This window comes from Lissotriton helveticus, chromosome 1_1, assembly GCF_964261635.1.
Source record: "Lissotriton helveticus chromosome 1_1, aLisHel1.1, whole genome shotgun sequence".
NCBI lineage: Eukaryota > Metazoa > Chordata > Amphibia > Caudata > Salamandridae > Lissotriton > Lissotriton helveticus.
Genome location: NC_136057.1, coordinates 600,711,054 through 600,728,156, shown reverse-complemented (window position 1 = coordinate 600,728,156; position 17,103 = coordinate 600,711,054). Strand labels below are relative to the sequence as shown.

Here is a 17,103-nt window from a genome sequence, read left to right as displayed (position 1 = left end):
TTGGCTAACACGCTGCGTCCCCCAGAGGCCCCACGTACACCATTGCAATGTCCGGAGTGGACGGCTCCCCCGTCCACTCCACCCCCGCAGTGTGCGACCTGTTTCTCAGTTATTATAAAGACCTTTATACCTCTCATCTCTCCGGGGAATCCAACGGGCAGGAAGATTACTTATCTGAGGTGGCTCTGGTCTACCTCGAACGTTACATGCAGGAGTTCCTTCTAACCCCCATCACATCGGACAGTATTGTGGAGGCGATAGATGTCCTTCGCGCCTCTTCGGCTCCTGGGCTAGACGGCTTTTCGGCGGACTTTTATAAAGCATACAAGGACCTGTTGGTTCCGAGGTTAGTAGAGGTATATGCCGAGGCTCTTGAGGCAGGAGTCCTCCCTCCGACATTGCGCGAAGCGGTGATCATCTTATTACCCAAACCGGGAAAAGATCTTATGCAATGTGGCTCGTATCGGCCTCTTTCCTTATTAAACTTAGATTATAAAATCCTGGCCAAAGTCTTCGCCATAAGACTTTCACTGTTGACGGAGTCCATAATTTCCCCGGTGCAATCGGGCTTTGTTCCACACAGGTCTAGCTCGCTTAACCTTCGCACACTGTTCACTGTTTTGCATCGCATGGATCCCTCCACGCCTGCCACCGCCATTTTGTTGGACGCCGAGAAGGCCTTTGACTCTCTTGAGTGGCCTTTTTTCCTATCGGTAATGCGCCAAATGGGCATGCTGGAGTGCTTCGTGGCTACAGTGAGCCTTTTATATAATAAGCCCACGGCCCGGTTGCGTCTGAATGGCACTCTCTCTGACCCTTTCCCTCTGCACCGTGGCACGAGGCAGGGATACCCCTTATCCCCTCTCCTTTTTATTTTAGCCATGGACCCTCTAGCTCGACAGTTTCAAGAGAATCATCTCCAGCGTGGCCTGCAGTTTCGCACGGGACCTCTGTTGCTTTCCATGTATGCTGACGACATGGTATTGTATGTCCGTCTGCCTCAAGATAACCTATCGCCTCTAATTCGGGAAATCATACGTTTCGATAATTTTTCTGGACTTCATATTAATTGGCACAAGTCTGTCATATTTCCACTGACGGCCAGCACTGTGCCTTGGGCACTTCCTGTTAGAATGGTGTGCGGATTCTGTTAAGTATTTGGGTATCCATATTCATCCTGGCCCCCCCGCTCCCGCCTCCCAGCTGCTCCGCCCTCCCACTTTGCCTCATATGGAGCCCACGCGTGCGCGCAGCATTCACGTGCAGCGGGCACGCCGATTGTGCGCTGAAGGCGCGCCAAAGGCAAGCCCGTCTGCGCCCGTCCGCGCCTGGACCGTGCCCAGCGCCAGGACCCCTGGCCCCCCGAGGACGCCAGCCTACACGACGGACCTATGATGCCGCCACCCGCAACGCACTCAAACCTGGCCGGAACCCCGCCTGCTACCGAGCCACCCCGAAATGCACCCACGGACCCTTCACCTGCCAAGCCTGCAAGTTCACCTGCATCCGGACCTGCACCGCACCCGACAAGCCAAGCACCAGCAGCAACCACCTCAAGTGCATCCTGCTCATCACCCGCTCCATCCACAGACACACCGTCGAACTCTGGAACCTGATCGACACAACATCACCAGACGTCGCCGTCCTTACAGAAACCTGGATGAACGCCTCCTCAGCGCCTGACATCGCCATAGCCATCCCGGGCGGATACAAGATTCCCCCGGAAGGACCGCGTCAACCAGACTGGAGGAGGCATCGCCATCGTACACAAGAACACCATCCACATCATGAACAACCCCGACGACACCTTCACAGCCGCCGAACACCTCCACTTCCAGATACACACCGATCCCAAGACCACCCTCAGAGGCACCCTCATCTACAGACCCCCGGGACCTCGCACACAATTCAGCGAAGACATCGCAGACTTCATCAGCCCGTACACACTTCCCTCCGCTGACTACATCCTCCTAGGGGACCTCAACTTCCACCTGGAGAACAACAAGGACAGCAACACCACCTCCTATTGGACAACCTCGCCAACCTCGGACTCAAGCAACTGGTGAACACCCCCACCCACTATGCCGGCCACACGCTTGACCCCGTCTTCTCCTCCAGCAAGCACATCTCCTTCAGCCACTCTACCGGACTCCACTGGACTGACCACAGCTGCATCCACTTCAGCTTCAGAAGAACAACGACCACCCGCAACCGATTCCTCGCAGAAACTGGAGCAAGATCACCACCGAGCAGCTCACCACTCCCTCCGCCAGAACCCTCCCGCCAGCACAACGGACCCCAACGAAGCAGCCAGCAACCTCACACAGTGGCTCACCAACGGCGCAAATGACCTTGCACCACTGAAGAACCCTCCCAGCAGACCCGGCAGCAAGAAAGCCTCCTGGTTGACCGATGAACTCAAGAACTCCAAGAAAAACTGCCGCACCCTTGAGAAAGCCTGACGCCACGACCAGACCACAGACAACATGACTGCCCTGAAGCACGCCACCCGCAAACACCACCAGCTGGTCCGCACCACCAAGAAGACAGCATTCACAGAACGACTGGACAACAACGCCCACAACAGCAAGGAACTCTTCAGCATCGTCAAAGAGTTCTCCAACCCCAGTGCCGGAAACAACGACATCACCCCCTCTCAAGACCTCTGCGACTCACTCGCCTCGTTCTTCCACCGCAAGATCGCCGACATACACAACAGCTTCGGTGCACCTACCACGCACCCAACCACTGAACCAACGCCCCCCACCACCACCCTCTGCGCCTGGACCCCGGTTAGCACCGAAGACACGACCCGCACGATGAACACCATCCACTCCGGATCACCAACCGACCCCTGCCCCCACCACGTCTTCAACAAGGCCGACTCCATCATCGCACCCCAACTCCGGGACGTCATCAACACCTCCTTCAACACCGCCACCTTCTCGGAGACCTGGAAGCACGCCGAGCTCAGCGCCCTCCTGAAGAAGCCAACTGCAGACCCCACCGACCTCAAGAACTACCGCCCCATCTCGCTCCTCCCTTTTCCTGCCAAAGTCATTGAGAAGACGGTCAACAGACAGCTTGCCGCCTTCCTCGAGACGAACGAATCCCTCGACCCCTCGCAGTCTGGTTTCCGATCCAACCACAGCACCGAGACCGCCCTCATCGCAGCCACGGATGACATCAGATCCCTGCTTGACAACGGGGAAACAGCGGCCCTCATCCTCCTGGACCTCTCTGCAGCGTTTGACACTGTCTGCCACCGCACCCTAGTGCAGCGCCTCAGCAACATCGGAGTCCAAGAGAAGGCACTGGAGTGGATCATCTCGTTCCTCGCCGGAAGAACCCAGAGAGTCCGCCTCCCCCCGTTCAGATCCGAGGCCACCGAAGTCATCTGCGGCGTACCACAAGGATCATCACTCAGCCCAACCCTCTTCAACGTCTACATGAGCCTTCTCGCAGCCATCGCACGCAAACACAACCTCAACATCCTCTCCTACGTCGACGACACCCAGCTGATCCTCTCCCTCACCAACGACCCCGCCACTGTCAAAACCAGCCTGCACGAAGGGATGAAAGACGTCGCCTAGTGGATGAAGAACAGCCGCCTGAAACTGAACTCAGACAAGACGGAAGTCCTCATCCTGGGATCATCGCCCTCCGCCTGGGACAACTCCTGGGGGCCCCATGCCCTGGGCACCACTCCCAAACCAACGGATCACGCACGCAACCTGGGCTTCATCCTGGACTCCTCCCTCTCGATGACCAGACAAGTCAACGGCGTCTCATCATCATGCTTCAACACCCTGCGCATGCTCCGTAAGATCTTCCGATGGATCCCCACTGAAACCAGGAAGACGGTCACCCAGGCACTCGTCACCAGCCGTCGGGACTATGGAAACACGCTCTACGCTGGAACCACAGCCAAACTTCAGAAAAGACTCCAGCGCATCCAGAATTCCTCCGCACGACTCGTCCTGGACATCCCCCGACACATTCACATCTCCGGCCATCTGAAAGACCTGCACTGGCTCCCCGTCAGCAAGAGGATCACGTTCAGGCTCCTCACCCACGCACACAAGGCCCTCCACAACCTAGGCCCCAAGTACCTCACCAACCGCCTGACCTTCTACGCGCCCACCCACCAGCTACAATCGACCAGCCTCTCCCTCGCCGCCGTACCACGCATCTGCAAAGTCACCGCCGGGGGAAGATCCTTCTCCTACCTGGCAGCCAAGACATGGAACTCCCTCCCCATCCACCTTTGACTGACCCAGGATCCCCTTTCCTTCAGGAAGCTCCTCAAGACCAGGCTCTCGAGCAGTAGCGGACCCCTCCCCCCCCAGCGCCTTGAGACCCTACCGGGTGAGTAGCGTGCTATACAAATGTCCATGATTGATTGATTGATTGACACTGCCTCGGTCATTTGTCTCAATTATGGCACCGCGGTTGCTGCGCTGGAGGCGCAGGTCACCCGATGGCTACGCTTACGCCTGTCCATGGCGGGCAGAATTGCAATAATCAAAATGATTGTTTTGCCCCGGTTTTTATATTTTTTCAACAACATTCCTATTCCGTTGACTAAAGTCTTTTTTTCGCAACTTCGCTCACACCTGATCCGCTTGGTTTGGGGAGACAAGACTCCTCGAGTCAGCTGGAAGGTCTTAACTTTACCCCCTGAGAGGGAAGGACTGGGAGTACCAGATCTATATTTGTATTATTTAGTAGCTCAATGCTGTTATGCATACGCCTGGTTCCATCCCGATGCCCGCATCCCCTAATTGCGGCCAGAGTCCGATCTGGTCTTACCTAGACAATTTCTTACGATTCTTCCAACGGGCTTCCCTAGGGTCCCCCGGGACATTCAGATGGTTTCCACCACCTGCTTGGCTTGGATTAGATTGCGTAGACTGCTGGGTTTGGATCTATTATATTCCCCAGCTTTACCTCTGCCCAACTCCTCCCTGTTTCCGATCACTGGCAAAACTTTGATAATGCGCACACTGGCGAAATTCAATATTAGTACCACTGGCGACTTGTTCCCAGATGGACACGTCTTCTCTTTGTCGGAGGAGGCCAGATTTAGTGATCAGTCCTTTATGGACACTTTCATACTTACCCGGTTGCGCTCGGCATTGCGGGCTGAGTATTCCTCCTTCCCATTGGCGCCTTCGGAGCTCCCTCCTCTCTCCTTATAGATTCAAAGCCCGAACAACAGACATTTAATTTCTAGACTGTATAAACAGTGTAGCGCGCTCAAACCGATGCTCGACTCCAGGCTCCGTGCTGCTTGGGAGGGTGACCTGGGTGGGCCCATCTCTGACGATCAGTGGGCTTTCTGCTGCAGGGCCACATTTGACATTTCTCTAATCTATTTATTTATTTATTAGTTTTGTATAGCGCGACAGCTACCCGCACGGGTTTCCCGGCGCTAGAAAGGCAAAAGCAACAAAGGCACTAAGAACTCAGGGGATTATTGGTTAAAGAGCCAGGTTTTGACGGCTCTGCGGAAACGAGCATGACAGTTCTCGGCGCGAATTTGAAGGGGAAGAGAGTTCCACAGTCTGGGCCCTAAGCACGAGATTGAACTACCACCCATTCTGGATAGTCAGTGCTTGGGTACATAAAATAAATTTTGTGAGGATGAACTAAGTGAACGTGAAGGGGTGTATGTTTTAACAAGTGACTGCAGATAGGACGGGGCCACTCCGGCCTTGATCTTATGCATGAAGCTCAAAGCCTTGAGCTTCACGCGGCTCTCAATTCTGAGTCAATGGAGCTCACGAAGGCGTTCTGTAATATGGTTGGTTTTACGGCAGCCACAAAGTAGGCGAGCGGCAGCGTTTTGGACCAGTTGAAGACGTCGTGTGACTGCCTTGGCAGACCCCAGGTAGAGTATGTTACCATAATCCAACCTGGAGGTCACCAAGGCATTCACTACGGACCTCTGGGTGTCGGATGGCAGCATCCAGAGGATCTTTCTAAGCCAGCGCAAGATGGTAAAACAAGTGGCTGCCACTTTATTAGCCTGACCTTTCATAGTTAGGCCATTATCGAGGGTCACACCCAGGTTGCGCACCTGCTCTGAAGGAGATGGGAAAGAGCCCATCTCAGCTGGCCAGTGCTTAGGACTCCATAGATCAGGTTTGTTACCAAGGACCAGGACCTCGGTCTTCCCACCATTTAGCTTGAGCAGGTTGAGATTCATCCAGTTGGATATCTCGCTTAGACCAACCTGCAGGGGGGAGGTCGAGGCCAGAGCAGATTGGGATAGGGAAAACACAATTTGGGAATCGTCGGCGTATGTAAACAAGGTCAGCCCAGAACGTTGTGCGATGAGAGCCAGAGGGGTAACGTAAAGATTAAAGAGGAGGGGACTAAGGATCGAACCCTGGGGCACATCATACGGAGAAAAGTAAGTTTTGGATGTGGAGGAATGTGAAAAATCCGGTCCGTTAAGAAAGATGCCAGCCAGCCCAAAGCTAGGCCACCAATGCCCATTGCAGCAAGAGCTCTCAGAAGGATATCGTGGGACACAGTATAAAAAGCTGCACTGAGATCAAGCAATATCAGTGCAACTGTGTCACCACGATCCAGCAGAGTGCGAAGGTTTTCCGTGACTGCAAGGAGAGTAGTCTCCGTGGAAAAACCTGGCCGGAAACCGGACTGAGAGAAGTGCAGTAGGTCGTTAGCCGTCACAAACTGGGACAAGTGTTGTTGTATATGTCTCTCTAGGACTTTTGGAAAAGGCTGGCAGCAACGAAATAGGGCGGAAGTTGGAGTGGACCATAGGATCAGCTGAGGTTTTTTTAGCAGAGGGGTGACCATTGCGTGCTTCCAACAAGCAGGGACAACAGCAGTATTAAGTGACTGATTAAGCATTGCGCAAATCAACGAGAGCTGATGAGCATCCAAAAGCCGCAGCACAGAAATTGGCACGGGATCAATGGGGGAGCCAGATCTGACTTTATGCAGGATCTCAGAAAGTGTGGAGGGATCAAGATCCGGCCACGACAGCAGTGAGGCAGGGGAGGAGATAGGGAAATGGGTGGACTCCTCAAGATTGAGGGGCACAATAACAGAGGAGTTGGTATCTCTATCGGCAGAAATATCATGATAGATGTTATCAATTTTAGAAATGAAAAACAGAGCAAGTTCATCACATTTGCTATTAGACAGGGATGGGAGTTTAGCTGTGGTCTGAGAACCTGCAAGATTTTTAACCATGTTAAAAAGTACTTTAGACTTGTTTACCGCTTCAGTTATTGTTTTAGTAACATAGTTCGCCCTAGTTAAGGCACAGGATTTGTAGTAACACTTCAACTCATATTTATAAGTAAGACCTGCTGCAGGAGAGTAATCTCTTCTCCAGATACGTTCCAGTTTTTTACACCGAGATTTATTGGTGTAAAAAACAGCCGTCACAAGCTGCTCCATTTCAAATTCCTTCGGCGGGTGTATTTTACCCCGGCCCATGCATGCCGTATTGACAATTCTAGGCCTCACCATTGCCGCAAATGCCTTGCCCCATTCGCAGACTTTGCACACTTAACCTGGACCTGCCCTAAAATACACGACTATTGGCTTGATATTCACTCCACCTCAGGAGACATATTATCCATACCCCTTTCTCCTTTCCCTGAAATCGCACTTTTGGGGTTTGTACTAAATTTCCCTAAGATGGTACGCCGACTGGCGGCCTTGGGCTTCCTTTTGGCTAAACGTGAGATTGCACTGCTATGGGGTAGTAAACGCGCCCCTACTCTCTGCGCCTGGTTAAATATTATGGCGTTTTGTAGCGTGAATAGCTAGGAATATAGCACTTTACTTCCTACTCCCTCCCGACCTATCGACATTTGGGGCCCATACAGAGATTACATATCCCGATGCCAGCTAACAAGTGAGTCCCCGACACAATCCGGCATAACTCCCTCAGGAGTAGGATAGTCTCATTCTGTCTCATATAATGATTATGATAATGGTGTATGCGGTACATTTAATTGATTTTTCGATTTTCTGTTTTTGTCTTTGTTTCTGGATGTATAGGTCAGCTTTTCCACAGGATCATTTCACGTTGTACATTTATTATTATCATTGGTGCAATGTATCACGTCTCCTTGTTCTCAGTGATTTTTATTGGCTAATTTATAATTTTGTATAATTGCGTTGTTCTCCTTTATCCGACAGCATTCATTTTGTCATTGTATGTACACACATTGCAGTCTCATGATTGTTATTTGTTTTGATTTCCTTCTTTTTCACCTTTATGTAAAATTGAAAATAAAGGTTTTAAAAAAAAAATAATAAGTAATCTGGGCACTAGTCCTGAAAAAAGAAGTGGGGGGGATGCTGACATCACGACAGGAAGTGACGTCACGAAAGGTGGCTTGCACCATTAGCCTCCCCTTGCTCACCCCTTAGATGCGATTGTATCAGATAAGCCTGTGCGTGAGCAGCATTCTGAATGAGCTCCGATCTCGCCCCAGAGAGGCCAAAGAGTGAATGTGTGGCTCCATTTGCTTCAGTTATTGAGCTCCCGGTGAAATAAGTGGGGGGACGCCGTCCACCCGTGTGGTACCCCGACTCGAGCCCTGAAAGTAATGTCTTGTCATATCTATCAGAACACAAAAAATGCTCAGACGGACAAAGGGGGTTATTCTAATATAGAAGCAGAACAGAAGTTCAGACAAAGGAAGATCTGCTATATTACAGAAGGACTGGATAGGGCAGGCTTGATGAACATCAAATGCTTGGACCGTCATTGACATCATATACGTTAACAAAGTTTAACAAACGTTTATTCACTCCTCACACACTAGCTCAGGGACCTCAGATCAGCCTCACACCTGTCAGTTTGTCCTAAATTCAATCCTTTTGAGTGGAGTTAATCTATATTATTTAAAGTTCAATGGCGTGCAAAACTAATTTAGCAGGTGCAATATATAAAAATAAGTAATTATTGCCTTGAATGATGAAAAAGCTGGAGTTTGTCAACAAGCTGCCCTGCTTTGTTTGCTAGCGAATAACCAAATTATGCTGCTCTTTCAGTGCAGGTTTTGGGGCAATGAAATACGATCTTCTTTCCTTTTAATTGAAATGCATCCGAAACTAAAGTTAAACAAACACCGGCAAAGCCAATACAAATGTGTGACGTATTCCGCAACCCTGACTCAGCTGTGCCTTTACAGCGCCGTCATTAGAACAAATGTGTCTTTAGTACACACTCGTTCATCACGCAAGTAATTTTAACGCGTCATTAAAATGACTTGCCTTAGGGGGGCGCTACATTTTTTAATAGGTTAATTTACTATTCCAACTACAGTATGTGCAACAGTATAGAAGGGGTTGGACTTTAAATCCAACATCATTCCACCAATGCGCCCGCCCCTCCCCCCCGGCAAGTTCTTATAACAACTTGCATGCTGAACTAATGCGTACTAAAGACGCATTTGTTCCTTTACCAGCACTGCGGGATTCAGGCTTCCGTCTGAATGCGGCCCCCGGGGGAAGTGAAGGTCGCAGTTAGTCTTTCCCCGGGGTTTTCGCGCGATAAAACGGAAGGACAAGATGGAGGGCGGGACTATAGGGGTTAAAGGAAGGGGTGGGATTGGGGAGGGCATATAAGGTGTCAGGAGAGGAAGATCCGGCCTCTTCCTGACACCTGAACACCACCGGGAGGACGTTTAAGTCTGTTGAGTCCAAGTCCGTCTTTAGTGGAGGCCGATTTGTCGATCGGCCGGCAGGCAGGGTTAGCGTTTTCGTTGTGTCCGTATCCATGGAGATGCCCCTGGGGAGCCCGCGTCGGATATGTCAGGTAGGGGGGCACCCCTGCTCGGGGAGCGGGTGGGAGTGGGGGGTTCCCGCGCCGCACGCGTGCCTGGGTTTCCTTTCCCCTGATACACCCTAACTGCTCTTCACTTTGTAGTAAGCAACCCCCTGATGCCGTTTTTATAAATCGTGTGGATGCATCTGGTGTTAATTCGGTTTTTCTGCACATATAAACATTTTGCTTCCTACATGGTGCGGTTTTAGTTGCAACTGAATTCACTGCGTGTGGCTGACCCTTGCAATGAGCCTACATAAAGTGTACATTCGTTGGCAAGGGACAGGCAAACATAAAGCTGAGTCCTGGCTGGAAGTAAGGGAAAGACAAAACAGGAGCCTTCATAGTAAACCGCAAATACGAGAGTTGGAAAGGGAATTAACTGCCCAAGAGCGCTTTTCCCTTCATCCGCGGGCAGGGGGGGAGGGGGGGGGGCTTGCCTTTGGGTGCGGGGGGGAGGGGAGCGTGTTCGGTCCCAGTTAGACTCCGGGGTGAGTTTGGTCGTAGCTGCTCCACGCCTTCCCGAGGCATTGTCTTTTGTTGCTGCAGATGGGGGTCCTTTATTTTGTTGTGTGCCTTCCTTTAGCCGTGGTAGGCAGTGGACGGTGGGCCATATTTTAATGGCGGCGACCGGTGCCGGCGGTGGTCCCGGAGGCTCCCTACCTTTTTCTGCAGCGGGGGTGGGGTGTGGCCCAACCCATTCGGGGAGCCCGGGCTATTTAGGTTGGTCATGGGGCATTGCTGATAGCTGGGAGGGGCCAGGGCCGGGCCCTCTGAGGAGTTTATAGGCGGCACGGTGTAGGGTGCATGGTACAAGTGTGAGGGACGGCCAGGACGGCACGAGGCCCGGTGGTGCTTGGGCCCACCTGGTTGTGGCGACCCGGTGGGGGGTGGGCGAGCTAAGGCCGGTCAAGCAGCGGAAGGTGTGACACCAGCGGGGCGCACACCGGCCTCCAAACGCTGGTCCGAAGCAGCAGGGGGGTCCGCGGCGGCCTGCCCTCCGTAGGGGGATTCGTGCAGCGACGATGCAGTTTTCTTGCCCAAAAACGTTTAAAATGTACTATGTGAGAGTTGGCATGGTTGTTGTTGAGATGTGCCGCTCACTGTGTGCTGCTCTGAGGGAAAGGACGACGTGGGATTCCTGCGCTCTGTTTGCGCTTGTCACTCTGTCTGGGTCGTACTGTGGGGAAAGGACCTGAACTGTACCTGACGCCGAGGGACTGCGAGGACCAGCAGGCTCTCTGCTTCCCAGCTGCTGCCTCTTCCCTCGGCGTTCCCGCCCCCCCGCCTGGACACTACAAAGACTTATCGCGGCCCCCGCTCCTCGGGTGCCGCTCACGGTGTGCTGCTCTGAGGGAAAGGACGACGTGGGATTCCTGCGCTCTGTTTGCGCTTGTCACTCTGTCTGGGTCGTACTGTGGGGAAAGGACCTGAACTGTACCTGACGCCGAGGGACTGCGAGGACCAGCAGGCTCTCTGCTTCCCAGCTGCTGCCTCTTCCCTCGGCGTTCCCGCCCCCCCCGCCTGGACACTAAAAAAAAACTTACCGCGGCCCCCGCTCCGCGGGCGCCGCTCACGGTGTGCTGCTCTGAGGGAAAGGACGACGTGGGATTCCTGCGCTCTGTTTGCGCTTGTCACTCTGTCTGGGTCGTACTGTGGGGAAAGGACCTGAACTGTACCTGACGCCGAGGGACTGCGAGGACCAGCAGGCTCTCTGCTTCCCAGCTGCTGCCTCTTCCCTCGGCGTTCCCGCCCCGCCTACGGCGATTTATTCTCGCTCCTATTCCCGCGACGCGGGACGCGCGCGGGACAAAGCCCGGGCAAAGGGCGGGCCCTCTACGGCCCTCCAAAGGCCGAATAAGGACGGGACGGGCCACCCCCCCTGGTTGGCATATCGCAGGCCTTTCACGTAGAGGGTAAATACTCCCCCTGTTTCTAGACCCTGTGGACTTTTTTATATCACAGCCCTATATCCATACACCACCATGACCTCCAAGGGGGACCATTTAACCAGCGAAGCTGGTACTGGGCAAATGTTCTCCCTGCTAGACGAGCTAAACCTCCTATGCAAAACCAAATACGCCATATTGGAAACTCCCCCTCCGCCCAAAAGTGTTAGTACACTTCTGGACAAGGTTACACCTTTAGATCTCCCCATATTAGTTAACAATTCCTGCAGCCCAAACACACAAAGTATTGATTTCCCTCAAGTCCCATTTGCAAAAAGGATAAATAACGATGACAATCTAGCTGGAAACAACCCCAAAACCCAAATTTTGTGCCGATGCCTATCCACTGCTATCTCCCCAATGATTCCACCGATTGCTGAGTTTCCAGAAGCTATAACACCCCCTTCTCACCTGCAAATCCTACCCCTGATCGAACAAATGATTAGCTCTCTGATAGCTCCGATATTAGAACAAATGAACTTGTTAGGGGAACGGCTATCTGAGATAGAGAAAGCCATCAAGCTAAACTCCCTGGTTGACAAACGCAGTGTTACATCCAATCGCCCTAAGACACCTCTTACCCATCTAGGCTTAAAACCACTTGTGCAGGAAAAAGGGCGTCAAATACAACCTGCTGGCCCTAGTGCGACAGGGCAAATACCAGCTAAATACCCCACTAAAGTTTCCCCTCCCCAACCGACCGTACCTAGAGTAGGTCATAATAAGGTTAACTCTATTCATTTACCTCCAGAAGCGGCCCCATACGTATGCATCCTTGCGGGTGTACCTGCTCTTCCACCGGGAAAAATTGAGAGTCAATATGACTTAGTCAATAAAACCAAATTCTGGCTGTCAAAAAATAGGCCACTGCCTCTTAATCTATACGGAGCGATAAGGAGTGTTAAAAGGGTGGGCTGGTTGGGCTCTCTCCCCAAGGATATTGCAGGGGACCTGGTACTTGTGAGATTCAGAGACCGAAATATTGTCCCTTATTTGAAAACTTGGCCGCCCCAAGTAAGAGACGGCCAAATATCAATATGGGACTTACATGACTTTTACCCCATAATCCCGTGTTTTCCTCCCTGAATACCTGGACCAATTATGAACTCCTACGTTTAACCACGATCTCCTTTGAGACTGCCATAAACTTGGAGTGTAAAAGAATTTTTTATGTCTGGGACCCTATCTTACTGTACCTTGATCAGTCAAAATGTTTTTTATTATTATCTGGAATGTAATTTGTGTTTATTATGAACTTGTATGGTTTTGTATCTAAAAAAACCGAATAAAGTATATTTGATTTGATTTCATTTGAGATATGCTGGGGGTCGGATGGTGTGGTTGTGAAGGGTGAAGTGGGCTCTGTGGTTGTTGTGTGATGGGGATGTTGGGTTGACTGGAAGTTGGTGTGAGAAGGGCTGGGGCCGATTGGTTTACTACGGAGGGGTACATGGTGACAGGACTGTTTCTTTATTGTTGCAGCATGGCACCGGGGATGACAAGGATGGCCGGTCGGCTCCCAAGTGGTCATTTGGTGGCATGGCATTGGCCTGCAGGTTGATGGGGCTCAGGGGTGGGATGCTTACGCTGGCGGTGGGGGGAGTGTTCCAGTGAGATACAGACGCTACCCTCAACATGACGGGCGGGCAGCGTGGCAGCGTCACATGGGGCGCAAGGTTGGAGTAGAGAAGGTAGAGGCGGAGTGCTAGATGGTCCTGGGGTGGAAGCCAGGTTTTGATGTACCATGTAGGTGGAGGAGTGCTTCACATCTTGGCTTAGCGGATGCACGGGGAGGGGCTTGTCGGGTGGGGGCTGTTCACGCAAGGGTAGGGGGCTGGTTGTGACGGGCTATGCCAGAGGGTTAGAGGTTTTTGTTTCCAGGATTTGGTGGAACGGCAGTTTCTTGGGGGTGGGGGGTCACATGAACGTAGTGCAGGAGGGAATGCACAGCCTATATCACCGTACACAGGTCGGGGGGCTGCGCAAGGTTTCTCATGGGGTGTGCGTAATATGGTGATGAGCGTCTGACGCGTTGGCTAAGGCGGGGGTGTTTTTGGCAGGAATTTTTTGGGAGAGGTGTGTTTTGGCGGTAACGAGGAGTTTCGGAAGGTGAGGCATGTGCGGGGGTGCGTATGGCGGCTCGGAATGGGGCATGTTTGGACCAGTGCCTATGAGTCGCCGAGGGCGTATAACAGGGGGGCTTTGGTGCGGGGATAGCCGAGGTGGGGCGGGAAGATGTAACACGGTGGTAGAGGTATAGGGCCGCTGTGTGCGGTGGTCTATGAGAGTTTGTTTTTCGTTGAACTGGGTGCTTTGTACTGCACGCCTTGGAGATGGTGTTATGGCAGAGGTAGCTGCAGATAAAAAGGGATTGTGGGGGAGAGTAGGTTTGATTGTGATGGGCGTTTGGTAGTGCCAAATTGGGGCACAGGCTTTTCAAGCGGAGCAGCGGAGTTGCGGCGTGTTTGTGACAGAGGTGTGCTCGGACATGTGGGCAGTGGGGGCCGGGTGTAGCGGCGTATTGGTGTCGGTCGGTTCGGGGACACGGGTGTGGGTGGAAAGATCACAAGGGATTGTGAGTGGAGGAAGTTGGAGGGAATGAGACTTTTTTTGAAAGCGGGGAGACATTCTCCTGGTCTTTATTGGCCTTGTGCGTAACCAGGCTGTTCTGTGGCGGGACTGTCTGGCGGAGGAGTGTGGTTATTGGGTGCTCGGGGGTGGCAACAGCTGTGAGGTCATTGGGTGGGTCCCGGGGGGGGCTCTGACGGGGCGGCAGGAGTACAGTAAGGTGGCTGTGGCAACGTGGGTGCTGGGGGTATGGGGTTTGCTTGGCAGTGGTGTTTAGGCTGACTGCCATAAGAAGGCGGGGGAACACCATGCTATTTTTGCAGGACTAAAATTTTCTTTTTCTACCAGGGGTTCTGGAAGTAGAGCGGGAGCCAGGCAGTTGGTCAACACAGGAGGCGCGCTGGCGGGTGTGTAGAAGTGACTGGGCAGGGTCCACGATCATCGGGTGGTGAACTGTTGGGGCAACGGGTTGTATAAAAATTGGTGGGCGGGGGGGTTTGTGCCAGTATGATTGCCATTGGGCGCAGGGATCGTGAGGTTGCCCTGATTTGAGGATACATGAGGGGGAGAAGTTACTGGGATATGTCAAGTCTGGCATTATCCTGGGAGGCTTGGCAAGGGTTGTGTTTCCAGTGAACGGAACATGGGGCGTACTGGTCATGCGCATGGTTTGTGTTTGGGGGAAGAAGGTTTGGGGGGGTTAAAGGATTTGGAGGTCCAGGCCATGGCGCTCTGGGTGATGGGACTGTTTGGGGTGAGATTGAAGGTGGGGATATGTCAGGTCTGGCATTATCCAGGGAGGCTTGGCAAGGGATGTGTTTCCAGTGAACGGAACATGGGGCGTACTGGTCATGCGCATGGTTTGTGTTTGGGGGAAGAAGGTTTGGGGGGTTAAAGGATTTGGAGGTCCAGGCCATGGCGCTCTGGGTGATGGGACTGTTTGGGGTGAAATTGAAGGTGGGGGCCTTTTGTCAAAGGGAGCCACTTGTCACGGTCCAAGAATGGTCGGGGACTGTCACTCACTTACATTAGGAGGGAGGTGCAGGCGGTGGATGGGGGCGCCTAGCATGGCCGAAGTTTGGCCTGAGATCGTTCTGGGTACGGCATGCAGGCCCGGATTGGTGAATAGTCGTTCACTGCGTGTGGTGGGATCCACAGTTAAATATCCAACGCACGGGGATATGAGAGATGAGGTGAGGATGACCGTGCAGGGGTTTTGGATTCTTAACAAAGACCGAATTTGGTTCGCCTTACGATTCCTTTTTGTGGACTAAGAGCGGTCTACAAATGTTATGTTTATCAAGGGATGCAAAGGACGGTGGTACAAGGGGTGGATGGTCGTTCACCTCGGAAGTTGGGGAGGCACCTTGGGTGACCAATGATTGGTCCAGGATGGTTGTTGGTTTGGTGAGCTCAAGTACAAGTGGTGGACGTTCGTTCACCGCGAGGGGGGCAATTCTCCAACACACAAAGATATACAAGATGAAGTGAGGATGAACAGGCAGTTTTCATGCTTACCTAAGACCAAAGATTGTTTTCATTGACATCACATGATTAGCTGACGATCACGTCACACTCTAGAATGCTTTTTTGTCGGCATGAGCTTCTAAGGTTACTCATTCTTTGCAGACGTGATGCAATTCCATATAGAAGGGGGACAAACTTACATGTTACACGGCATTTGGGGGGGGACATCTTTTATGGACCTGGAGCGGTCAAAAGGTTTTCATTGGTTGTCGAGGAGACAATGGACGGTTGTACAAGGGGTGGATGGTCGTTCACCTCAGGAAGAGGGGGGCACCTTGGATGGCCAATGGTGTGGTCCGGAACGGTTGCTTGTTCTGCTGAACATGAGTACCGGTGGTGGATGCAGGTCAGGTGGTGGATGGCCGTTCACCGCGGGGGAGGGCGACTTATTTCGGCAGAATGATTGGGACCAGACATGTTGCTGATTTATACGGGCATTGGTCCAAGTGGTGGATGGTCGTTCACTGCGTTGGGGGGGGTGCCGATTTTCCGGCAGGAATGGCCCCACGGGATGTTTTTGCTTACCCGGCATGCAGGTGCGGGCGGGAGTGATGGACTATCACCGCGTTGAGAGAGTTTTTTTCTTGGTGAGGTTTGTCCCGGGGGACGTTCCTGAATTGCAGGGGACGCATGTTAGGTGGATGGTCGTTCACCAGGTGCTGCTGAAGTGGAGGTTGCCTTTAGGCACGGGACTGAAGGGCGCGTGGGTCCGTTCTGGAGGGGCACCTTTTGCGATTCACGTTTATACCAAGAGTGGTACTTTGCGGCAGGACACAGGGTGAGGTGGTGGATTGTTGCCCACTGGGAGGCTGCAGGTGCGGCTGGCAGCAGGCGAAAGGTGCACAGGACAGTGGGGGGAGGGGGTGGGGCAGGTAACCGCCCTACGGGGGTTCCCTGGTTGGCGGTACTTTGGAGGGGTGGGGAGTCACATACGGGCGGATCCACCCCTCGGGTGGGGGGAGAACAGTACACAGGTGACTGATAGTGGGGAACGGGAGGCAATGAGCAATAAAGGCAAAGTCAACTGAGGATGCTTGGAGGGCAAGTGAAAATGGGGAAAGGAAGGTTATCGAGTGAATGGGTGAAGAGTCAAACAGGTGAGAGGGTTTTGGAAAGGCAGAATGGAGAATGCGTGGGTATGGGATGGAAACATATATTTCATGCATTGATGTACTGTTAATAAGTCTAAATGATTATGGAAACGTATATTTCATGCATTGATGTACTGTTAAT

At 52.6% G+C, this 17,103-nt stretch overlaps 1 protein-coding gene across 1 annotated transcript in view; it reads left to right on the top strand.

Moving 5' to 3' along the window:
• Window positions 1–17,103, top strand: part of LMNTD1 (lamin tail domain containing 1) — a 1,426,354-nt gene that overhangs the window by 769,204 nt on the left and 640,047 nt on the right. The window lies entirely within an intron of this gene.